The following is a 26,817-nucleotide window of genomic DNA, read 5'->3' as shown; positions in this document are numbered from 1 at the left end:
GTCTTTTGAGAACACATGGTGGGGAAAAATAGAGGTTATGGTACCACAGCTGTGTACAACATATGCTCTATTTGGAGTGTGCATTTCTGGAGAAAAAAATGCATTATCTGGTTATAGTAACTCTGGCAGGTCTTGCTTTTAACTTGTCTCTACATAAAGCTCAAATATAGATATTACACTCTAGCATTTGTCTAAAATCACGTGAAGAAGTTACCCATTGTGTGAAAGTATAGAGAATTACAGCTTACAAATAAGTACCTTAGTAGATTTGCTTTTGTTTATAGCTATTGTCTTTTCACAGTAACATGGCTAAATGAAACATAACCACTAGCCGAATACTTACTTTATACAATCTGTGATATTTCTGAAGGCAATCTGAGGACTGAGTATGGGGAAAAAAATTACTTTTTCTTTCTGGATTTTACGACTAAAAGCTCAAGAACAAATGCATTAATAGGTTGAGTTGAATTGTCCCAAATTGCCATTTCATATGATAAAAACAGCAAACTAGTGGCAATTTCATATGGTTCAACTTAATGTAAATATGATTAATGTGTAGTTTCCCTGAAGGAAATATTTTAGTTTTAGATACTTTCTTTTAATTAATATTATTAGAGGGGGATGCTGACCCTTTAATTATTCACTCAGACGTTTTACTTTTTTACCCTTCTTTGACAGTTACTTATTTTTTTTATGAACAAAATATCATAATCAGCTTGATGTAATCTTACTGTTGCAGGAATTAATCTCTACAAAAGCTAATTAGTTTCTTAAATATAGAAGTACCTAAAATTAATTTTAGCTAGTATTGTTGTATCTCTGACCTTTATCCCAATGCGTAAAGAAGGAAAGAGATGTAATTTTCAATATGACTCCTGGCTATTCTCAAACTAATTCCATTTAAATCAACAAATAATTTTTGGATATCCAGAGTACATCTACCATGAAAGATTCAAAGACAATTAAAACTCACTGCCAGTCATCAGGCGAGCAGAGAACTGGACATGTTAGCACCAACAATCAATAAAGCACACTCACACAATGCATGTATACAATTAAGCACAACACAACACAGCAGAGAACAAAAGTTTTATTAGAGGTAAATCAACCTGTCCTCAGCACATTGTTGAAGCTAATGAAGACATGTGGGGCTTATTTTGAGGGATCAGTCCTTGGGCCAAGTCCCAGCAATGAAAGTAAGCTATTTAAATAGTCATTGTTGAACTCCAGGCTTTCTTTATAGTCGAAATTTTCCCCTTCATTGTCTTACCCTGCATTTGGGCAGCGGGGGTGGCCAGGGGCGTTAGGGGGAGTCAGTCAGGAAGAAGCTGAGTCAGATGCATATTTAATATCAATTTGATATGATAGTTACCTTGTTTGCGGTTACTTCCATATGGAATTAACTTAGGCTGGGCGTCCTTGGGTGGAAAAGGATTCCTCTGTCACTGGGCACTCCCCCAGGGTCATGACACCATTGTGTGGTATAAGAGTTGAGCAGCAGTATCAAGCATCCTCAAACATGTGCCCCCCAAAAATGTGTGTGGAGGGGCGGGGCAACTGGTTGAAATGTTTAGAGACAGAATCTAGCCCATGGAACATTTTTTAAAGTAGTCCAGCTCATTTATGAAAAAAAGTTGATAGAACTTCCTCGAATTTGATAGTCCTATAATTTTTTATAATAGTAACAAGTTTTTTCTTTTTTTTTTAAAGATTTTTATTTATTTATTTATTTGTCAGAGAGAGAGAGAAGAGCAAGAGTGAGCACAAGCAGAGTGGCAGGCAGAGGCAGAGGAAGAAGCAGGCTCCCTGCTGAGCAAGGACCCCGATGTGGGACTCGATCCCAGGATGCTGGGATCATGACCTGAGCCGAAGGCAGCCGCTTAACCAGCTGAGCCACCCAGGCGTCCCAATAGAAACAAGTTTTTAAACAGAAGGATATTCTCAGCTATTAGTAATCTGAAACATATTTTGATCAATCATGATGAAATACTGAATTGAATCGCTACTCTGATAGAAGCAAATATAACATATACTATTACCCCTCACAGATATTATAATATAGAATGATATTTACATGTAACTATATCACAATATGTAAATATTACATTTATTATATAAAATATTATCATTGGTATTATAGAGACCTGGTAGGCAGTTCATTAATGAAAATATTAGATAATGTTGCACGATTTGTGTATTTTGCAGTTTTCATCAGTTTAAGAAATGTTTAATATCTTGTGATTTCTTTTCTCACTTTGACAAATTTCACTTTTTTACCCCAATTTTTTACTCATAGTGTCTTACCCTTTTTCTTCTCTGGGACATCAAAAATTCTAAGAGCTTCAGGATTTACAAACCCAAATCCGCCTATTATTTTGAGAAAGTAAGGGAGGAAGTTATTTTATGGTAACTCGAGGAAAAAGTGAAATCTTCAGTAGGAAGGATAAGCAGAACATGGAAATGTGGAAGAAAGGCAGGCATCGTCATTTCAGGTGAGGAACATTTGTGCAATGGCATACCTGTAGGGGGCGATTGCGTAGTCTGAACCAATAACTGAAAGACAGAAGGGGATATGACCGGAGGTGGGGTTAGAGCCAGGTGTTGGAGAATACTAAATACCACTGTGACCTTTAGTCACACAGCCATGGTGAGTCACTGCAGTTCTTTGAACAGATAAGTGACTTGATATTATCTGTATTTTATTAAGAAATATCTGGCAGCAGGGTGGAAGATGAATATAAAAAGCAATAGATTTTATCCAGGGAAACCATTGCAAAGCAATTGAAATAGTTCATGTAAGAGATGATAAGCATCTGACCCAGAGAGACAGTCATGGGGATAGAGTCAGGCTAAGACTATGAGGCCAATATAGATTATCAATTTTCTGGATTGTGTGAAGGGAACCTGGTAGGCAAAGGCCAAATGAGAGCAAGGAGAACTTAAATATAATTCCAAGTGTGTGCAAGTGGGAGAATGAGGGAGAATGGAGACAAGGAACATAATAGTAGGTAACAGAGTCTTGGGCGAGAGTATAATCAAAGTATGGGGGAGGGGCACTCGAGAGGAGCCAGAGACCTTGAGGGTTAGCCAATGTTCACATCCATGAAGGGAAACAGATCAGAGATCTTGGCTGGGGTGGAGATGATTTAGAATAAAAAGAGGCTACAGACCAGAGGCTAGAGGATAAGAGCCTAGAGGACACTATGGACAAAAATTCGGAAAATGTCTACGATTGAAAAATTGAAACAATTGCCAGAAAATTTAAAAAAAAAAAAAAGTGAGCCAACAATTTTGATTTGCATTAGTACTCCTTTCTCCTGCTGCTTAAGTAATTTTAGAGCCTAGAGGACACTATGGACAAAAATTCGGAAAATGTCTACGATTGAAAAATTGAAACAATTGCCAGAAAATTAAAAAAAAAAAAAAAAGTGAGCCAACAATTTTGATTTGCATTAGTACTCCTTTCTCCTGCTGCTTAAGTAATTTTATATATATACACACACATATATAATGTATACATATTATATATGTATGTATTATAATATGTATACATTATGTATACAATATGTATACATTATATATGTGTATATATATACACATATATATATACTTTGAACAAAATCATAAAAATAGAGTATAAATAATTTGTGATAGGAATGAAAAAATATTGCCCTAGTCTTTAATTTTAGATCAGTAATAGCTGTTATTTACTTGGTACTCACTATGTGCCACACATTATTTTAAAAGCTTTACTTGTACCTATTAACTCACTGAACCCTCATAATAATCCATCACTGAACAATTATAAACATTCCCCCTTGCAAATGAAGAATCAGCACACAAAGAGGTAAAGTAACCTGGCCAAGATGGCAGGGGCAAAATGAGGAACCTGAGTTTAAACACCACCATTTTGGCTTCAGAATCCATTCTTTCCACCACAGCAAGAAGCTGCCTCCTGAAACTCAAGCATAAGAAAATGTCTGGCTGATAGAGAAAAGAACCAAACAATCCACCTTCACACGTAACTCGGACTGAAGTCTGAAACCTCATCCCCACATGATGTACCCATGTTTTGGCATGGCTTTACCATTTCAGGAGACTCTTGCTTCAAAAGTGGCCTGATTATTCTTTACAGAGACTCCCCATTGACTCTTCAATGGAAAGGTCAGTAGACAATCCACGTTCTAAGGTTCTTTGAATCTCTTGCCTTTGCTGTTTCTGCCAATACTCGATAGTTGTCTTGTCATCTTCACCCACTCCTAATCAGCCCCTGTTTTGGAAGACCTGCCTAAAACCAAACCTGGAATTCACATCACTTTCCACCTTTTCCTCCTGCCCCAGACACGTGGTCCATGGTCTGTGGAGTTGGTATTCTCCCTCACAGCCATAAGCAACAAGCTCAACTGTATTTTACCCTCAGCTTGCTTAGTGATTTTAGGGAACTGGAATTTGACAATAGCGTATTTGTTGCTGTAATTCTAGTGAAATGCCAGAAATTCAGAAGCAACAAGGCACATTCTAAAGAAAGAAATTATAATTTTAAAAAGGAGGTTTCTGACGAAAGGAAAAATTAACTATAGAACAGATGATAAGCTGCTCTAGACCGCTGAATGAGTAAGAGACTTCGAGGAGGAGGGAAATGTCTTTAGGACACATGGCCACTGAATGGGAATTAAGGAAACAAATCCCCAGTAGAATTTTTACTACGAGAGAGTTTTGCCCATCCCATGTAGATTACAGCCTTTACCCTGTACTTACTATGAGTTAAGAGTTTCTGATGCTTCGCAAGCATTCTCATTTAATCTCCATAACAACCCTGTGGGAGAGGCTCTACTTTAATCCCATTTTGCAGAGAGGGCTTAAGAGGTTCTATAGAGCCTGCCCAAGGTCACCCAGCTCGGGAGAGGTAGAGAGAGGATTTAATGAGGCAACCTCTATCTAGAAAAAGTGCAGTTTACTACCCAGCATCCCTAAGTCCTGAATATCCGTTGAATATTGTTTCAGTCCTACAGTACTACTGTACTGCTCCGGAGTGCATCAGTGGTTTCAAGCACCAATTTCTTTGAAATACCCCTTCCACCTTTGTAAATACTCGTCATATTCCATCTGAAATATAATAACCATCTTTCGAGATTGAACTGAGTGTTACCTCCCCCAGAAGGCTTTCCGGGCTCTTGGTGGAGAAATGCAGAATGGATAGTTTCTCTTTGGGCTGAGGCTGTGCCTCTCCACGTGCCCAGCTTAATTGTGTAATATTTTTTTCTCCCCATACAATTGTAAGCTTTGTGTAAATCCTATGTCTGGTATATAATACATGAGAATTGAATAAATAATCTTCAGTTTCTTTCTTTTCTTCTTTCTTTCTTTTTTAACATTTTAAAAAGATTTGATTTATTTGCCAGAGAGAGAGAAAGAGAGAGAGCACAAGCGGAGACCACCAAACAGAGGGAGAAGCAGGCTCCCAGAGCAGGAAACCCCATGCAGGGCTTGATCCCAGAATGCTGGCATCAGGACCTGAGCAGGAGGCAGATGCTTAACCAACGGAGCCACCCAGGCGTCCTTAATCTTCAGTTTCTTTGGGTGATCTTTCACCCACTGAATTTGAGAACACAGGAGAAAAACCAGGCGAGTGCAGGGCAGCATGATAAAGCCACGGGCATTTTCTTCTCTGTGGGCAGTGGTGCCTCGCCGGCCCCTCCCGATCAAGTCTGCGTCGGAACATTCCTGCTTCTTCCATACCTCCTCCCTCATCTTCTCGGCTTCTGAATTTGGTTTGGCAACCGCATTCTGCAACGTATTTATGCCCCTATGGCTTATTTATTTTAAGTGCCTCGCCCCAGATTTTGAACTACTCGCGGAGGGAGCTGGCCCAGTGACCCCAACGTCTCTTCATCCGCCGGCCCAGACCGATGCTCTTCCTTCAATGGTCTTCGGTCCGACTTAACTATGACAAAGTGCTGTACCGAAGACAGCCTGGAAACCAACCCTGACAGCGATTAGCAATGCAAATATAAAGGTCATATCAGACTTTCTTATGAACAGAATAAACAAAATAATGAACTCATTAGTAAGGCCTTGTGAAATATTCAAGCTTTGAGAACTTTGACATAGAAAGGCCTAAATATGTAGTAGAACTAATCCCTTTATTCTGCTTGAGGCATGTTAAAGAAAATATTCTAATATTCAAAGGCATTCTTAATGGTCACCATGATTAATTTAGCATTCTTCCTGGCATTGATTCTTCTGATATCCTATAAACATGCAATAATTTTGTATGCCCCACAGGAAAATTCCTGGATGCCATAATTTCAATACAAAAATTTCTGGTTGATAGGTATTGGGAAAAGGATTGTAGACTATAATGGAGGGCTGGTGGCTCTAAGTTCTAATCTGCCACTGGGAAGAGTCACTAGCTTTTTTCAATCTCAGTTTCCTGATCACGACCTCTCTCTCTATATATGAAAGTGTATAATATATCTCCTTGTTATTTTGTGTATTTTTAAAAATGGTGTGTACTTGCAATAAGATATTTATCAAACACAACCCTGTGTCATTTTCTTTGACACAAGCACATGTATGAAATATCTTAAAGAAACATCAAAATACTTGCTTCTACCACAACCATGATTAGAATCAGAATTTATTTCATTGGATAGACCTTTCTATGCAATTTAACTCTTGAATTTAATTCATTGCCTGTTCTTTCAAATTATATACAACTGTGTTACTTGGCGTATATCAGTAACATTAACATTTGTTAATCAAAGAAACTTATCAATACCAACTGTCAGTTAGCTCAAGAAAGAAATTTAAAAGAAAGTAAGCTTGTGTGAAGTAAACTGTCCAAACATGGCAGTTTTTTATTGATAATAAAAATAAAATCATCTACTCTATTGATTTTAATATATTAGCTACTCTTCTGGTTTACACAAATGAAAATTGCAGATTTTAAAATCAGTTTTACTTCCCCTATACACAGAAGGGAAAGCATCAAAGCTTAAATCTTTAAGTCTACCTTAAAGTTACAGTTCAAGGAAAAGAGCCAATTTAGTAACTTCATGATAAAGATGGAGTCAATATGTATATTACCATCACTGATTTTCTTCTTCATTTTTGCAGGGAAAATGAAAGAAGGGAGAATTAAAAATATAATATTTGATGTAAAAATGCAATTTCTGCTGCTTAGCTGCAGTTCCCACTCAGGAGATTCCTGAGTCACAGTTCTATCCTCTGAGGTATTATGTCCATGAACTTGAACTCACGGAATTAAGCTCCATAACCTGTGTGAGTCTTAGAATACAGGAGGCACACATTTCCTGTTTGATAATTTTTAACACCAGTTAGTAAGAAATACAATAACCTGGAGAGTGTTGGGTTTACTTTGATGTAGACAAAATTATAGTCTGAACTTTTATAGCCTATAAGCATCGTTTTCATTTATATTCTGCTTAAATAATTTTTTTGTCATCCAAACTCAAGCCTGACCAGACACAGATACTTGTGTACTATGAAATTGGGAGTCGTGAATGTGAAATAGACAAAGAAATTCATAAGATAATTCATTTTATAAATAACTGAGAATAGCCATGTGTATCCATCTATACTGGAAAGTATATACATTCCCTGGAATTCCAAAAACCTTCATTCTCAATCAAGTCTCACTACTTCCTAGGTATGAGAACTTCAGTTTAACTTCAACCTGTCACGTCCTGCCATTCCTTGATCTGTTAATCTGGACAACAAACCTCAAACTTGGAGCAGAGTTATGACCTTTAAATGAGAAAACGTTAAGTGTCTCCTGTGTTGCAAGGAGAATGTTAGGCAAGAAACAAACCTTGGTTGCCTCACCTCTTTCTTCTTCCATTCTAATCTTTATTCCCTGCTGGTCTGCAAAGTAGAAGCCAACACTTGATATTTGGAATCCAAAGCTTTTTTCTCAGCCTTCATTCTCCTCAACCTTTTTTTCAGTTTCTGGATAACTACTGATTACCCATTCTATTTTAATAAGTTTACTACTTATCTCTATTAAAATCGAATTTGCCACTGCAAAAGGGAGAGGGTAGACATTCCAGATAGATCATCTTGTGCATCTAGTACCAGCCGTGTGGGTCTTGGACAAGTTATTTCACTTTCCAAAGCCTCTTTTCTTTTCTTTTTCCTTTCTTTTGTTCCCTTGAAAGTGGGGATAATAATTTCTATCCAGTAGGTTTGTAAAACAAATCAGACAAAGACCCTAGCATAGTGTCTGGCACAGCATATGTATTTAAGTTTTAAAAAAGGTAACATAATAAAGATGATGATAAAATCCACCATTGGCTGGTGCCTACGTTTTGCTCCCCACACTCAGATCACCATGTTTCAGAATGACCTGAATGAAACATCCTTAATAAGGATGGAATCTCTAACTGATTTATGGAAAGACTTTGACAAGCTCCTTAAGTATTAACTTACAACAGGAATAAAGTTCTGAAGTTCCTTTGGTAGGTTTTAAACCTCTGATTCTACTCACTGGAATATTTCACTGATTAAAAAAAAGAGGTCCCATTCGGAAAGAATTCTCTTTCTTAAAGAGTGAGAAAATAAATAGAGATAATATCTACAATGTCTGAGTAATGAATTTTAATTTATTGGTCATTAGAAAATACCTAGAATAGGTGCCAGATCCAGTAAATTAATGTCCTTTTTTGAAACTCGCAACCCAGTCAATGCAAGATATAACCTGTTTTTTTTTTTTTTAAATGATTCTTTTTGATATCCCTTCCCTTCCTAAACCAGCAGAACATTTTCATTGTGTATAGTGTTGATATGACTTTGAACTACGGTGCATATATGTATATGTGTCCATAGAGAATTATGTATACATGTAGGCATATTTGTTGTTTGCTTCTCTTTTGTTTTGTTTTGTTTTAAAATAGACACTCAAAAGTTTTCTAGGTGGGCATAGCTTTGAATATTAAATGAGGTAAAATGTTTCTAGAAGCATAGGGAAAAGAAAAAAAAATCCTCAAATGGAATATTCCATTTAGAGCCAACCCAAGTTGGGGGCTGGGCTTCTAAGATGTAATTGCACTATATCCTGAGGACAGCCCTTTGCTGCCAAAGGGAGTGGTTTTCCCGCTGCTGCCCAGGCAGTTCCTACACCCACAGCTGTTATAATGTGGTACAGCTGGGCTCAGCCCTCAGTAGACGCTCCAACAATAACACATCCGTGAAGACACTCCATGGACGGGTCTCATGCTTGTTGCCTTGGATAATAAGAACCGTGTACTCATCCGGGAGCACGTCAGGGAAAGGAGGCTGGGAAATATCAGAGCAGGTCATACAACATGGGTTTGCCTTCATCCTAGCTCATGTGCCTCGAGACCAGATCAGCCAGGCAAATGCAGAGAACAGCCCTCTTCTCAGAACATCCATTGACACTCTCCAAGTGCTTCTCCACGATGCCATTCATCTTCTAGGAATATGCACCATGACTCTGACATACTGGGCTATATACTTGGGCAGGAAAATGTTAGGAATGCTTTGAAGACTCTGCCTTCACATGGTACTCTGCCACTGAGACATCCTTTTAGCCAGAATCCAAGTAATGAGACTCTTCAATTAAGCGAATGAACGAACTCCTCTTAATAAGTTAAGAGTGTCATATGCTGTTGTAGTTTGCAAAAAGAGACCTAAAAACTTACCAGTGTTCAGGAATAAGATCAGAGATGATTTCTTCTCATAGAAGAAATATACTCACAAAAGCCTATAAGATATGCTTCCTAAAAATACAGTTAGATTTATAAAACCTATGTATGTTTACACATATGTATATTTGTGTGTTTATGTAATGATTGTCCTATAGCACTAAATAGCAATGATAATACTTGAAACAGATTAAAAAACAAAGTAAGAAAAGGAAAATTATCTCTTTAACTGACTTTATGTACTTTCAAAAGAATTCATTGATGATTTAAAATAATCAACACTTTTCATACTAATCAGTGTGTTAGAAGGTTGTCAGTTGCCTGCTTGGCTAAGACGAGTCTCAACATCACACCTGATAGATACTGTTGCTTAAGTAAAAACTTCAGATTTATTTGAAGGTATAAAATATCTATGCTTTCTGGTAGCTTCGCACAGCCTTTATGTAAAACAATTGGCTTTCCGGCAAATCTAACAAATCTAAATCTATAAAACAATTCAGAGTAATAGAAACGTTTATTGGCATTTACCTGGGTACTATTGGAACACTGTATGAGAAAAGTGCACATCAGTTTCATAACACTTATTATGTAATAATCAATACAGATCTTCCCAGCTAATGCATGCTTGTGCTAAGTAAGCAATGTTGTTTATTCCATTAACTCAGTCAACATTTGGCTTTCCAAACACAGACCATAAGACAAGAAGCCACAGCAAGGGAAGGAGAAGGAGGAGGAGAAGGAAGTTCTTTATTCCTCCCCATTCTTTGATTTTCCAAGTCACGGCGTGCAGCATGAACCGCATTTTGTCACGCCTCCAGGTCTCCCATTATGTTGCTCAGTTTGTAATAAGAGGAGCAAGAAGGATATTTTTGCGAATATTTCATTCCTGGCTCAACACCCTGAGTCTCTCTCTCCTTTAGTAAGTGGGCAGGTACCTACACAATGCGTAAGTTACCTTATGAAATGGGACTCACATGAATCTCTTCCAAAATCAAAAACCTCAGTTAAGCCCCAGTGTTTCAGGCATAGTGTTTTGAAAGGTCTCTTCTTGAGTCCCTACCCGCATAGCCGTGCCTCACCTGTGTCTCTGTTACAACATCTGACGATTTCTCTGCACAGCCTTTGGCAGCAGTGGGCAGGTTTATGGGGAGGCTGTGCTCCTGAAAAACCACACAGAGAGATGTAGCTCAGCCCCTCCTCTGATTTTCCTGCAGCTAGGAAAATTTTATGCTAGAACAGCTTCATGCAAATAAGGCTCTCTCTTCATTGGGAGAGTTTTAAAGCTGGAAAGGACACAAGGAAAAGAGAATTCCAATGGACTGTTACCCCAAGTTAAAAAACAAACAAACAAACAACAACAACAACAAAAACAAGAAACAAACAAACAAAAATACCTTTTAAGGTTGTTCAGCTGAACTTGTAAAAACAGGGATTTATTTATTTATTTATTTGCACGCACAAAGTATCTTTAGAAATTTCAAAAGTAGGGCAAAAATACAAAGATACCCATGCTTGAGACTGGCCCATAAACTTCCTATGGTAGGTGCTAGTCAGTGGTATTTACATGCAAGGGCTCTGAACATGCCCATTTCCTTTCATCTTAAGGAGTCCTAATGCTTGACAAAGGCTCTGTCCTCCACCCCTGACCCCCTTAGTGCATGGAATCAGCCAGCTGGAATTAACGGGCAAATTAAAAGCAAAAACCAAAAAACACACAGTGTGTCCCTGGGAACATTGTACTGACTCAGTCCTGGAAGGCCCCTGGTACATGCTGCCTTATTAGGAATACAAGTGAACTTGTTGAAGAGTGAAAGGGGCAGATTTAGTTGAGTAGTTTTCAGTGGTATACTTTTGCCAAATTTATGGTCTTTGAAAGCACATTAATCACCTCCGCTGCCTTCTTGCAGTCCTAGAGAGGGAAAAGGAAGCAAAACAAAAAATAACAACAAAAACAACCCACAGAAACACCCAACACCTTTTGTCTCCTCAAACACTGGAGCTCTTTTCTTCACAAGCAGTGGGAAACATTCTGCAGCAATGTGTAAGCGTCGGCATGTCATGCAGACGCAGCAGCATTTCAAATGTCTAATTTCTTCATAGGGCAAGCTATATAGCATGTTGTACAGAAAGAACCAGAACATGGAGCATCCCATTAAAGACGTAAGTGAGATGGCCCTGAACCTCCATTTTTTCAGCCCATTTCTTCTTGCTCAAAATGTTAAATATCTAAAGGAACATGAATCAGCCTTACGTAATAGCTTGCTCTTACTGTTGCTCTTCTAACAGAAGCATGTTCAGAAACAGGAAAAAGGGGGAGAAACAGTAATGAAGAAAATCTGTGCTGAAAAAAGACCAGAGACCCAATAAAAAGCCTCACTTAATTGACAAGCAGCTGCCTTAGCTTTGAAAGCATTTATTCAAGTATTTTTTTGGCTCTTGCTCTAAGTTGTACAGATCTACAGACTCTTACATTTTCTGTGGTAAATCAAGGTGCCGAGATATTAACCATGAAAAGGATTTTAAATCATCCATTTCATGAATGAAATATGGGGAAGAATACCCTGTTGTTTCAAAGGTTCCAAAAACAGAAAACAGAGCCTGCAGCTTCATTTGAATTGAAAAGGAAGTTCTGGAATTGATCTTGTGATTCCTTTTTGTGAATACAGTTTGGAAGGTTCTCTTGCTGGAGATCCGATCCCCCCCCACCACCACCACAGGAGAGTCTGAAAGCTCTTGGAATTTAAATAAAGGAAAGGAATAGAACCATTCAAGGCAGTTAAAGGCTATCCTATCGCTAAGACAGATGATTAAAACACTAAGTTACTACATTAAATCATATATTTGTGTGTAGCCACAACGTTCTGATTCTGCTTTTGTCATGCATCTGCAGTTGAACACACAGAAATGTTATAATTTTAATGACATATTCTTCTTAGAGATGGACATTCCTTCACTGGTTTTCAGAAACTTGCCGATTAAGGCAACAATTTTGTCAGAGTATTTCAAAAATAAACAGTGTGCTTATTTGGGAAGTGAGGTTAAAATTCCCTCGTTAGCGTTTATGAGTTTTTCCATACTATTGTTTGCTCCTGTATTTAAGAGCCTTTGTCATGATCTGACTTCTCTCTTCATTTGGTTTTTCCTTCTTTCCTGTTTTCTCCCTCTCTGTCCGCCCTCCCCTCCCCCCCGTCCCGTCTCCCTCTCTGTCCGCCCACCCCTCACTCCCTCCTCCCTTCTTTGCTGGGAATCTTCCCTTTTCATTCTTCCTCCTTGATTTATGATGGTCTTCTGTCTCACTCTACTAAAATTTCCCAAAAAAAGAAATCTTTTCTACTTTGCTCACAATTATATCTTCAACACCTATAATAGTGTTTGGCATATAATAATCCATTTAAAGTGTTGTTTGAATAAATGGTTGAAAGAAATTTATAGGTAATCTTTCTAGGTGCAATTATAGGCCAAAAGTAGATTATAAAAATCAGTGTTACATATGGCAATAAATGTAAAACCGACAAAAATTAAAAACCCCCTATTATACTATCGAGTAACTAATTTGGGCAAACAGGTCAAAAAATAATCTGACAACGCCTAATCATCTATAAATATACATGCAGGCATTTCCTAAATATTACTTGTAATGCTGAGGTTTTTAAAAACAATTGTTTTCAGAAACAATCTACCAGTGGAAATAGAACTTATTAAGGATACCAGGATATGAACATTAAAAGAAGAGTGTTTTTGCAACCATTAAAATTATATTTATAAAGCATTAAAATAATGTAGAAAAGGGCTTGTTTTTCTTGTTATGTATGTAAAGAAGAGGATACAATTTTATTTACTGAATAATTGCAACTGTAGAGAAAAGAGAAGACAAATGGATGTCAGCAGGAGTGTTTTTTGTCTTTGTTTTTATAAGAAACTATGGAATTTTTTGAGTACTTTTTCCATGCTTTGTATGTTTGTTTGTTTTTTAAAACTTTCAAGTCTGAATATGAAGTGAACAAATTTATTTTAAAAAATGAACTAGACTCAGTGATCGTTCTAGTGATAGTACTTGGATAACAGAACAGATGAAATCCAAGGAGGAGCTGATCCTCCACGAACTGGAAGAGAATGAAAACTAAGATCACTGAATTTTGAGCATAGCTTCTTTGGCGTTGCTAGACGTCAAACTGGAGTGAGAGTCCTATCTGTAACAGCAAGATTGTCAAACCTGGGGCAGCATTCTCCAAATTATTTAATTTCTAAGTGCTTTTCTTTTTTAGTAATACTTTCTTTTAAATCACTAAAAGCAATTGTGTTTTCCATTTGAGAAGGTAAAGGACTTGAGAGACTAAATTCGCAAGGTTTCCAGAGACGATGCAGGTGGTCAGGGTAAAGCAGAATATTAAATCTAGCTGTGAATTCACCCAAAGCTGGACTGTTAACTATTATTCTCTAATATCCTTACTCTTGATTCCCATGTGAAGGAGAGGGTGTTTGGGTCTGTGGTTTGGAAACAGAAGAGCAGAGTTACCACTCTGTTCTAAGGCCATCCTGGAGCTTATTGGGAAAGGCTGTCTTTACTCATGCAGAGCTTGGAGACTAACCACCACGATTTGGCACTGAGATCTGATGACTCTATTCCTCCAAATCAGGCAACGAACATTCATTTTCCAATTAGCTCTTTGTCATCAAGTCTTGATAAGCATATAAGCTTTCATGTCCCTGTTGAAAGTAACCACAATGTCCAAATATTTGTATTTTGTTTTGGTAATGAATTGGTGTTATCCATGCTCTACATTTACCCTCGGTCACTGTGATTTTCTGTAGTTCTACTTAACTGGAATATGTGGTGCAGAAAAATGGTAAGATATGAAGTTGGAAGGAATATCAGAGGCTCATTCACAAAGGACTATGAGTACCATTTCAAAACAGTTGGCTATAAACATGGAGAAATCAGCAAAAATGGTGACTCACAGGCAGTGGGAGGTGAGCGAGAGGCAATGCCCATATTTCATGAGAACTTCTGTGGCCATATTATGAAACGTGGGGTACGGAGGAGTGGTCAAAAAGGGAAAAGCCAGGAGGAAGTACACAGCTTTAGAGGGATGATACTGCCTCTGTGTACCACAGTGTTCCAGCAACAGAATAAAATGTGTCTGCAAGATCCAAGATGCTCACAAGCTGTTTGCCTCAGGCCCCCCCACCATCCTTGGCTTCCCAATAGCGTGGTTCTCTTGTTACTTAACTGCACCTACTTTCTCCTGATGTCATCCTTATTTTTCTGTTTGCATCTTGGTTTATATATGTCCCCAGAAGAGTCATCAGGGAAATTGCATTCTGAAGTTTCAGATTTCATTCTTTTTCTTTTTAGAATGCTGTTGTTGCCGCTGCTGCTTCTGCTGCTTCTTCTCCTCCTCCTCCCCCTTATTTTAAAATTTATTCATTTATTTTAGAGAGAGAGAGCACACAAGTGCATGCACGGTGTTGGGGAGGACAGAGAGAGCAGGAGATAGAATCTCAAGCAGACTCCCCACTGAGTGTGGAGCCTGACCAAGGGCTCAATCTCATGTCCCTGGGATCATGAGCTGAGCCAAAATCAATAGTCCGTAGCTTAACTGACTGAGCCACCCTGTGCCCTTAAAATCTTTCTTTAAGGGAAGAAGAAAAAATGAAGGTAGCTTAAAATATGCAAGATGACTGATTTACATGAAATACTTGGATGATACTAGATATTACATAATAACACCCGCAGATGTATATGGATGTATTTATACATATTGTTGCCAGAAATTTGCAAATTCATCACAGATTGAATCCCAGTAGTCTACTTTTCAAAACTTCTAAAGACCTTCAATGCCTGTGGAATTAAATCTCTTATCAAGCCAGTGAAAAACTGCTGTGCGTTACTACCCTGTAATAAAAACCCACGTCCCGAGTTGGACCAGTGTCCCCCAGTCTACCAAGCAAGCCACACTTGCTCATTCTTATTCTTTCCCCTTTTCTGTCCCTCCAGGTCTATAAGATTTGTATAATCCCTGCCTTCTAAAGCATTCTCAGTTCTAATATTCTATTTTAGAATATTCTATTTCTATATTCTATTCTATATTTCTATTCTGTTTGCACATGTTCTGTCACTATGGAGTATCATAAAGCAGCTTTAAGGTGTCATTCACTGTACTTCTAAAGTTTACAGTATGGAAAGTTCTTCCTATATCCCTGGATGAAAATTCAGGTCGTCTCCTGGCTCTCCCCAATGACTCTCATGTAGTGAAAGTTCTTTTATTGCTTTAAGATATAGTCACAAAAATCTTAGATTGGTTCTTAGGCTTCTATTCCCATAAAACTGCCAGACATGTACTTTTTTGTTTTTTCAAAGTGGAAGCTACTTCACTTCCCCCAACCCGCTCTGGCTTGGGCTGGGTACCAGCAGCCTGGGGAGGAGCTGTGCTTGGGCTCCCCACTCCTTTTCATTGCCTCCATCCTCACTGTGCACTGTTTCTAACTACTTAGCTATTAGAGGGCATGCAAAAAGGACAGAAAAGGGGACAAAGAAAGTCTTACTTTACACGTGGAGCTGTTGAATGCTGACTTTAAGGTTTCAGGTAGCAGCTCCTGCATACGGCAACCTTCTCTTCTGATGGACCCTTGGGGCACTGGGAAGACCCAGCTCCCCTTTCCAAGACCATGTCACCTGAGCTTTTGAGGTAGATAGTGTATGATTCTCTAGCTCATCATCTGTTCCCTTCCCAGTCTCTCGGGCTCCTCTGATGCCTTCAGCAACTGTGGAATGAGATCTGCATCTCCTTTGAGAGAGTTCTATGCAGGACAATTTAAGGTGACTTAATTCTGGATCTCTCTTAGGTTGATGAGGTCGACACATCCTGGCAAACTCCAGTGGAACAGAGCAATCCTGGTGGAGCAGCAACTTTTCATTTATGTCCACCATCCTGTCCAACAATGTTGCTTGTTTTTGAGATTTCTCAGGCAGAAATCCAGATGTCACCTGTGATGGTTGGGGGTATGTATCAGTTTATCAAAGCTATAGTACCCATTTAATTTAAAAAAAAAAAAAGAATCTAGGTATTCCTGTGAAGGTATTTTGTAGATGTAGATGTAGATTTAAATCTGGAATCAGTTGACTTTATGCAAAGGAGGTGATTCTTGATAAGATGGGTGGGCTTCGAGCAATCAGCTGAAGACCTTCAGAGTGGGAATTGAGGCTTCCCCTGACAGAAGATACTCTGCCTCAAGAGTGGAGCATCAGCCTCTGCCTGAGTTTTCAGCTCACCAGACTGCCATATATATTTCATAATTTTCAGTCTCCACAATCATGTGAGCCAAGCCCTCGAAATACTTTCATGGATCTATCTAATATCTGTATTATAGGAGAACCCTGACTGAAATACCATTCTCCCATGCTTCCAACTGTAGGAAACAGGATTTAAGCTTTAAAAGTGATCCAACTGGGGCGCCTGGGTGGCTCAGTGGGTTAAAGCCTTTGCTTTCGGCTCAGGTCATGATCCCAGGGTACTGGGATCGAGCCCCGCGTCGGGCTCTCTGCTCGGCGGGGAGCCTGCTTCCTCCTCTCTCTCTGCCTGCCTCTCTGCCTACTTGTGATCTCTCTCTGTCGAATAAATAAAATCTTTAAAAAAAAATAAAAAAATAAAAATGATCCAACTGAAGCCTCTCTCCCTCGACTTGAATTAAAAGACGTGAAACCCATCCCCACTCCATACTCCTTGGGAGGCTCTGCACACACTACAGACAAGAGCATCCTCCCCAAATTCCCACCGTTCTTTCATACTTTGTTATGAGTACCTATGAACTGAGTCCTGATCCCTTAGAAAAATTTTGATATGATCAGATATCTACTACTTTTATCAGATATGTACCATGTAGTATCTCTTCAAAAAGTTACTTATTCTTAAATAGAATATCTGATTCATGTAAATATGTGACATGGAATTCAGAAGCATTGAGACAAATGCTGTGGTGTGGACAACCATGCATCCACTGTACAACCCATGGCATTGTCCTAGCTTCCAAGGAGCTTACATTGCCTTTGAGGGAGACAAAATTCACAAACACTTTGTAGTGCTTAAGTAGGAATTAAGGAAACACATTTTTAAATGACCTAAAGTGATTGTTGGTGCCTGTTGAAAAGATGATGCTTTTTTGGAATGGTGAATAGAAGGAAAGAGGAAGGTATTACTGTTGTGCAGAACAGCGGAAGTAAATGGTTGGGTGGGTCAAATGTAAGATGAGGGTGGGAAAGTGAAAAAAAAAAAAAGAAAGAAAGAAAACAGTGAGATGGGAATGGATGGTACCTTGTGAGAACTAGTGAAATATAAGGCTAGAACAATATATTGGAAGTGAAATAAATCAATTTGTACTTGAACCAAAAATAGATAAGCAATTGGTTGATGTTTGATGAATTAGGGAGCTATACGCAAGAGGGGGCTTGATAGGGTGGGGAAGAATATGGAGAAAGGTAAAAATATGTGAAAGACAGCAAGCTAGGTAGATGTGGACACCAGGCAGCGATGTAGACACCAGGCAGGCAGCAAGTGATGGAACACAGGAACGGAAGGACACTTGAGTGGATCATGGGTTCCAACTCTCTGTGTTGTTGTTGGATGATTATGATGTGGTCTGTTCACAGAACACAGCAATTAGTGTCAGAGCTGCAACTCTATGTATTTTAGCAGGTTTCTAACATGCATTATTTCCTCATGGTTTTAATTGAAATATATCTGTTTGGAATAATTTCAAACTAATCTTCTGACATAAGATACTATTCTCCCAACTGTCATCCAAAAGTGTTGATGTTATGTACATTCATCAAGAAAATACTAGGGGCCCTTCTCTATGAGAAAAATGATGATCAAGCACAGGTCTTTTAATTGAGTTATGCCAAATTGAAGACATTTTTTTTTCCAGTTCAGTTTTCTTTTTACTTAAGTGCCTATGAATTAGCTAAAACAATGTACTGCTATCATTAAGAGGAAAGTAAAGCATAGCACCTGAATATAATGCTAGCTGGTAATTCTATCTTTTTTTCTATTTTCTCAGCAGGCCTGTTCCATCTTTTGTGAATTTTTGGCACTCAAAATACCAAGTTCCAAGAAGGAAGAACAAGTGAGTACTTTGCTTTAAGAAGTGCTTTTGAAATGGGTATTTAAGGTTTCTGAGAAGTTATTTACAAGAATAGATTGGATAAAATAGCAACATACAACACAGAAGTGGCAGCAACAGCAGCTTCCTTTCTCACTCTTAGTGGTGGGGAAGCACTTATGATAATTGCTAGACAAGTGGTAAACTCAGTTGGAAGTATGAAATTGATTTCCACTCCACCCCACCCTCGGTATTTTATATTTTTGTAATTGTATCATGTCTTTAATACTTCTTTTGGGTGCAACACATTTTTTTTTAAATACTATTTTTTAAGGTTTCAAGGAACAAAAAAGTATGAATTCAATATATTTTGAGACATAATCTCAATGTAACAAACTCGGTCATTCAACAAATGTACTTAATATATTCAAACATTGAGTAACTATGTATTGGTGATTTGTTTAATAAATCAATAAATATTTACATATAACATGACCAGTGATTATAGAAGGTCCCTCTCTTTCACAAGCAAAAATGTGTTTGTACTCTCAAAGGCAAGATTCTACTGAGGATCCTACTACCCCTTTCGCTTCGACTGCCTTTTGTTTTACTTCAGGGTATATGTAAGAACTGATTTGACTCTCACATTTATGTTGTAGCATTGTTAATGATATTGAAATCATAATAGTTTGAGAGATAACATGGAATTTTTGTAAATGACAATTTGGAAGGTAAGTGTTCAGTTTTGATGCCAAAGCTATGCCAGTTGTAAATTGTGGAACTGTTGGAACCGGAAGCAATCCACCATCTGGAATTTGAACAGAGTGTTGGCATGGTTTGCCAATGGTCCTTCATTCAAAATGTTTGGATGTAGAGACAAGTACACACATTATCATACTCATTATTTTAGCTCATCTGGGATCGTAGGCACACAATGTACAACTTCTTTGACAGATAGGCTTTTTAGTACATGAATTCCTTTCTGTAGCTCAGGCATTTCAGGTACAATATTGTACCTCTCATCATGGGATATACTTTAGCTCTCCTAATTGGAAATCTGGAACAATCACCCATCTATACCCCCAAGGCCTTTAATTGCAGACATTTTAACATCTTTACCAAATATGTTGGAGAGATAGCTCTTAGAAAACTAGTGCCCTTGTTGAGAGCATCCAGGGGGGAAAATGTCATCTGAAAAACAAACAAAAGAAACAAATAAAAGTAAAGGGAAGATATTAGAAACTACTGATTCAATCAGGCATGCAGATCAAGAAATTACTGGGGTTTTCAGAAATGTGGACTGGCCTTGTTTAAGTTCCTTTTCCCCAAGGCTATGCCCCATGCTGTTGGTGTAGGATGAGAAACTAAGACTTCAGGCAAAGAGTTGATGCTAAAATGCAGAGAAACTAGCAGAGTTTTTGATAATCTAAAGGAGATGGAGATAAAAATTGCAGTATGGGGAAATCAAGGCAGCCAGAAATTAAGAGGCTAAATATCTCAGTGAATAAGGAAGTACACAAAAGTAAACATTAAGTTCCACAGGCTTCTCCTCAACATTTCCCCCAAACTGTTAAGTTCCTTTAGGTAAGATGCTGAAAAATAATGAAAAAGCAAATAGAAATGACACACGTACTTGGTAAAACAGGTTGCCAATATCAGCTAAAGCTGACTTCCACTCCTAGCCGTGCCCAGCAGAAGGATGAATATATATATATATATATATATATTCATATATGTATATATATATATATGCATGCATGCATCCAAAGCTTTCTTTAGTAATGTTCATAGAAGCAATATTCATAATTGCTAGAATCTGAGACCATTTCAAAAGTCCATGAACAAAAAATATGGATAAACAAATTATGTGACATTTTCATATAATGATAGCAATTAAAATAAAATACATAGGCAAAACGAACTCAGAACTGACTTAGAGTTTTAGATGTGAGTATAATGGTGTAATGGTGATCTGGGAGCCAAGGTTATAACTTAAAAGGAGTAAGACGGGGCTGATGATAATTATCTCTTCCTTGACCTGGGTGTTAATTACAGGCAGAAACTTATTGGATTTTACTTTTATGATTTGTGAGTTTATACTTCAGTAATATTCTTATTGAAATATGTTGGGGAAATTTTCTCTTGAACAATAGAGATTGGGGGGGCACAAAATGTCCTTGCTAATACATGTCTCTAATGCAAGTGTGCTGGAATTCTGCTATAAGCTTCTTCTCTTTCAAATGATCAGGGCTTAATCTAGGTTGCTTCCAACTAAGGTTGGTAAAATATGTGAGAAATTCAGTGAACCTACTTAACATGCAACACAATCTAGGAGAAACAAATCACAGGGATTAACATAAATGGTGCTATGTTTGATGTGCTCAGAGCAGCATGACAATGATAAAGCCAAAGAGAGGGGGTGGGACTACTACTAGATGGGGAACAGTATTGATGTGGAGCTGAAGCTTGAGATAAAAGCAAGGCATCACTGGAAGTCTCTACCTCACTGTATTAGGTAGATGTAGGCTTGGGAGAGGATGGTAGACGTGAATTCATGGTGTGCCTGACGAAGGAGATTGAGGTAGCAACAGCCTGAAATGTCTCAGTAAAATGAAAGAAGTAACTAAGGGTAGCATTATGGAGGCACTGGAAGTCCAAGGACCTTGTGAGCACCTTGAGGTCCACACAAAAGTCTCCAGCAGTGGATGAAGTTTGGGTCATATGCACATGTAGAAATGCAGACATCTCTGTGGATTGTTGAAAGAATGAACAGATGATTGGTGTCAGTAACATGGCCACTGAACCAGTTAAAACCTAGATGCAATCTCTGGGGGAAAGAGGGAGGTCAGAGGCCCTGAAATAGAAAGTCTGGCGTTGATGGAATTTCGTTTGACTTGAGATCAAATGTTTTCCACTGGCTGGTGGAATGGGGTGGCCACCATAGCGATAATCTCAAGGTGAGAACCTAGATGTATAACTCAGTGTTTTACAGACTGTATATGGTAGAATTTCACATTGAAGAAAGGAGTGCTATTATGTACTAGGATGTTGGACAAGTCCTTGTGGGCACAAGAGCAACAGAAAATATGAGGAATAGAACGTGTGTATGTAGGAGTTAGATAATGAAGCTAGAAAGTTGTGTGATGAGAACTATCAAAAAAATATTATTTTAAGTTCCAAGGATCCAATGCAAAACTGATGCTTTAATACTCTTTCCATTGGGCCATGCTGCAGTAGAATTTTTAAAGACAGTACAACAAGTTGAGAGAGAAAAAAGAGTGAAAATATAACTCAGACATTGCATGTTGTGTCTAATTGGGAAGATAAGGTACAGACACAGAAAACCATAATACAAAGTAGGAGACAAGTGATCAATGAGTTACATGCCATAGGCCCTGGGGACTAGAAAAAAATCATGGAGAGTTTGAATAATTAGGAAACTTTTCATGGGGAGACAGTTTTGTATTTCTACCTGAAGGATGTACAGCATTTGAACAAAAAGAAGCAAGGTAACATTTGCATACCAGATATGTTATGGATGCAGAGACATAATTATGATTGCATCGCGGGGTGGTGAGAGAACCGGAGCTCACGTCTGGGAACAGAGACTGAAGGAAGAATAAAATTACAAAATAATATATTTAACACAGAAATCTAATTCAATATTTCAGAGCATTTTATCTATGGGCTATTAGTAAGGGGGAACTGGAAAAATTCAGCCAGGCAGTCAACAAGTAGTTGTTGACAAACTACTTCTTTTCCCTTCCAATGGCAGTGGGAGGCTGATTTTTGGAAAATAATTTAGCCGTGATATTTGTGATCCAGGAAAGATAGCATGAAACTTTTGCAGCCTTTTAGGAAAGTGGTAACAGTCTAGAAAATGGTGATGATGGGGGAAATGGAAACACATGGTGGAGGGGGAGCCAATATAGCTGATCTGATTAGAGAGCACTAGAAAGAAAACCATAAATATGAGCAGAAGTGACCAAGATGACTGTTACAATATCAACAGAAACTGAGGACCTTGTAGGGGAAGAAGCTGGTAAGTTGGAAATTATGATAAAATTTATTTTGAGAATTTTGAACATGGATCAATAAAGAAGAGCCAGAATTTGGAAGAACGGTATTGATATGAATCATTTAGCTAAAAGGACAGTGGGAATCATGCTAATATAAAACAACAAAGGTTGTAGGAGAAAAAAAAAAAATCTCTGTACAATATTCCTTTTTAGGGGATGTAATGAAGCTTGGAGTTCTGGGGCAGGTTCCAGTTAGAGAGTTAGAGAGAAGGCAAGTCAGTGTTCCCAACAGCAGTGCCAAGGGCCACAGCAATGTGGAAAGCAGGCAGCCATCCCTGTAGATACTCAAAGTCAAGGAGAATTAAAACTCAGGAAGATCTTCAAATTTCATACCTATGGCTTTATGTATTGTTTTTTAGACATATGAAAGGAATTAAAAAAAAAAAAGTGTGATGAGATGAAGTAGTGATTTTGAACATTTCTGGCACTTTTTTTTTTTTTTTCCTCTTGTGATCTGACTAAAATAAAGAGGCAGAAAATTGTTGTTTTTCTGAATGACAAAGTTTCCTGTGGGGAAGCTTAACACTCTTTCATGTACAGTAGTTGTTTCTCATAAAGAAAGGACTTGATTTGTACTTAAGTAGTATTCATTGTTTTACATAGTACCAAACACAAATACAGCAAGAGGACATTATTATATACTTTTAAATATATACATTATGTGTGTATAAAGTGTATAATTATTACAAACTTAAGCAGGATGGCTGGTTGAACTCATTTAAAAGGTAGTAAGTTCTGCATGCTTTGCTACACTACACATTTCATTATGGGCACAAATGTTTGTCCATGAATCTTTAGACAAAAACATAGCCACGATTGGCTTATTGTATCAAGTACATTTTGGGGAAGGTATTTGGATGCTGGAGAGTATAAAGATGCAAAGGAGTTATGATAATGGATAACACAGGAAGAAAGAGGTTCCCCACCCACCCCCACACACACTCACAGGAATGTGTTATAAGCTCCGATAATGAAAGAATGTACTCTTGGTGCATTTCATCACAGAGGAAGGACAACATCCAAGAGAAAATCCATGTGTATATGGAATGTTATTAGATGATAATGGTACCATTTCATATCGTGAAATAGCTGATAGATGAATTGTTACAGAAATGGAGCTGGGAATATTGGCTCCTCTTATGGAAAAAGTGAGGTGTCTAACTTTAACCTGACACACGGAATTTCAGCTGAAGAATATATGCTTTACATCTATCTATCCATCTGTGGGAGGTTTGCTTTTCAAATCCTGGATTAAAAATTGTAAGCATGATAGAAAACTCATATGACATAAATAAAAAGATTAAAATAGAAATCATCATTAAAAACAAAAACCTGTGTGGCAAACACAGCATAAACTTAGCTTAATAGAAATACCCGTGGCAGAAGGGCATTTGTTATACTGGTCATTAAATAGTTCATACATAAAATATATCAAAAACCTACTCAAAATCATTGAGAAAAAAATGCAAATAACAAAATGGAAATATGAAAAAATTATATAAGTATATAAATCCCAAAGAACTCATGAAAATGGGTAAGAGCCAGAAAAGAGCTGAGAATATATTGAAACAAGTTATGATAGTTCTCACTCAGAATGGAAAAAAAAATTATGGAGTTATTCATAGAATATTGTTGAGAATATGAAGAGTTTGGTATTCTCATATTCAACTTAAGGAACATGATGTAGCAATAACTGTTGGAAAAACCATAAGTACTATCTGATGTTTTTAAAAAATCTGTGTAGCCTGAGACCTGGCAATTCTACTCAGAAAATCTACACTATGAAGATATTTCTATGAGAACGCAAAGTAATTCATATGAGAATCTTTTGTGATAGTATTCTAACAAAATAATGAAAATGGAGTAATAATAATAACGGAATGATGGGTCATGCATACATACACCAGGAAGTGAGAGGAATAAGTAATTCCACTCAGGAAGACCAAAGAAACATTGCTAAATAATAATAATACAAAAACCAAATCTCTGCAGAACAGTTCGGGATAGACTAAAGTATTCAAGAGAGACGTCCTAGGAAAGAGGAGAGTGGAGAGTGTTTCTGGGGGTTGATTATTTATTTATTTATATATATTTTTATAGACATATAATGTATTATTTGCCCCAGGGGTACAGGCATGTGAATCGTCAGGCTTACACACTTCACAGCACTCACCATGGCACAGACCCTCCCCAAAGCCCATAACCCACCCACCCTTTCCCTTTCCTCCCTCCCCCAAGCAGTCCTCTGTTTTGTGAGATCAAGAGTCACTTATGGTTTGTCTCCCTCCCGATCCCATCTTGTCTCATTGATTCTTCTCCTACGCCCCAAACCCTCCAAGTTGCATCTCCACTTCCTCATCAGGGAGATCATATGATAGTTGTCTTTCTCCCATTGTCTAGGGTTTGATGTTTTAAAGCCAGAACTCCCGCTGTAGAAGTGATGGTGTCAGGTAGGTCTGCGTGTCACTAGGACATGTAGAGAAGGGAAAGGACATTGGGAAGAGCTGAAGTTTATGTAGAGTGGTAGTGCAGGCGGACACTGAAGCCAGCCTGAGAAATCCTGGACACACAGCCCCATGTCTGTGTCAGGAGAGACCAAGCACTCCAGGGGACGGAAGGACAAGTGCAGGGGCCTCAGCCAGCAAGGGGAGGAGCGAGGGCTAAGGTGGCTGGTGCTGTCACCCCAAGCAGGGGGGCAGCTACTTCAGACAGCTAAAGGCATGGGACTTGGGCAGATGATGCTGGTCTTTAGGCAAGTGATAGTATTTCCTCTGAGGCAGAGAAGAAGCCAACGGAGAATTTTTAAATATCTGATATTTATTCTTGGGTTGAAAGTAAGTTTTAGATGGAACCAGGGAAGCAAAGTCTTTGCTAATAATCAAAGTAAGTAATGAAAGTGGTTAGGGTCTGGGTGGACACACCAGGTGTGGGGAGAGTGGTCAGATTCTGGATATCACCCGGGGGCTAGGCTAGAGAATGTTCTGGTAGGTAGAATGGCTGACCTGAAATAAGGAAATTGGTCTGTGGCCTGAGCAACGACCACAGAGGCACCATTGACAGAAAATAGTTTGAGGAGCCAGCAGAGGAGGGCTTCTGCCAGACTATGCTCTGCTCCTTCTTCCTGTCATGGCAGTAAGTAGTGAATAAAATATATCTCATTCTCTCCAAACCATGCACTTTACTCTTATTTTTTTTTAAAGGATTTATTTATTAATTGTCAGAGAGAGAGGGAGCGAGCGAGCACAGGCAGAGTGGCAGGCAGAGGCAGAGGGAGAAGAAGGCTCCCTGCCGAGCAAGGAGCCTGATATGGGATTCCATCCCAGGACACGGGGATCATGACCTGAGCCGAAAACAGCTGCTTAACCAACTGAGCCACCCAGGCATCCCTGTTTACTCTTGACTGTTTTTTCCAGTGTCTTTTTTTTTTTTTTTTTTTTTGAGTCACAAACAGGCATTGTGATTTGGGTAGTGTCTCTTAATGAAAACCTCGAGGGAAAAATCAGGACATACAACATACCTTTTAGCATATGAAATTTGACATCTCTATTAGGCATGCGTGTGGAGGTGTCAAGTAGGCATCAGGATTGGCTTGTGTGCAGGGAGGAGGCCAGATTACGTGAATTTGGGGCTGAGTCTTAGAATAAAATCTTATGATTGGATAAGCTCCTGAAGGGGGTGAATGCATAACAAGTAAGGGAGGCCACATTGAGTCTCTGAGGCTCCCAAATGTTTGCACTTCAGGAAAAGGAAAGAGCAAAGGGTATTGAGAAAGAGTAGCCCGTGAACACAGGAAACAAGCGCACACTCTAGAAGTCTGCAAGAGAATATGGCCTCTGATTTAAGTGCTGTTTAAAAGTATTCTTCCTAATCAAAATCACTCCTATGAAATGTGAATGGATTAGGACCCTTTACAAATGACTTTATGAGACTTGCAAACTAGGCTATATCCAATC

This window comes from Mustela lutreola, chromosome 13, assembly GCF_030435805.1.
Source record: "Mustela lutreola isolate mMusLut2 chromosome 13, mMusLut2.pri, whole genome shotgun sequence".
Classification (NCBI taxonomy): Eukaryota; Metazoa; Chordata; class Mammalia; order Carnivora; family Mustelidae; genus Mustela; species Mustela lutreola.
Note: the sequence above shows the minus strand (reverse complement) of the source record.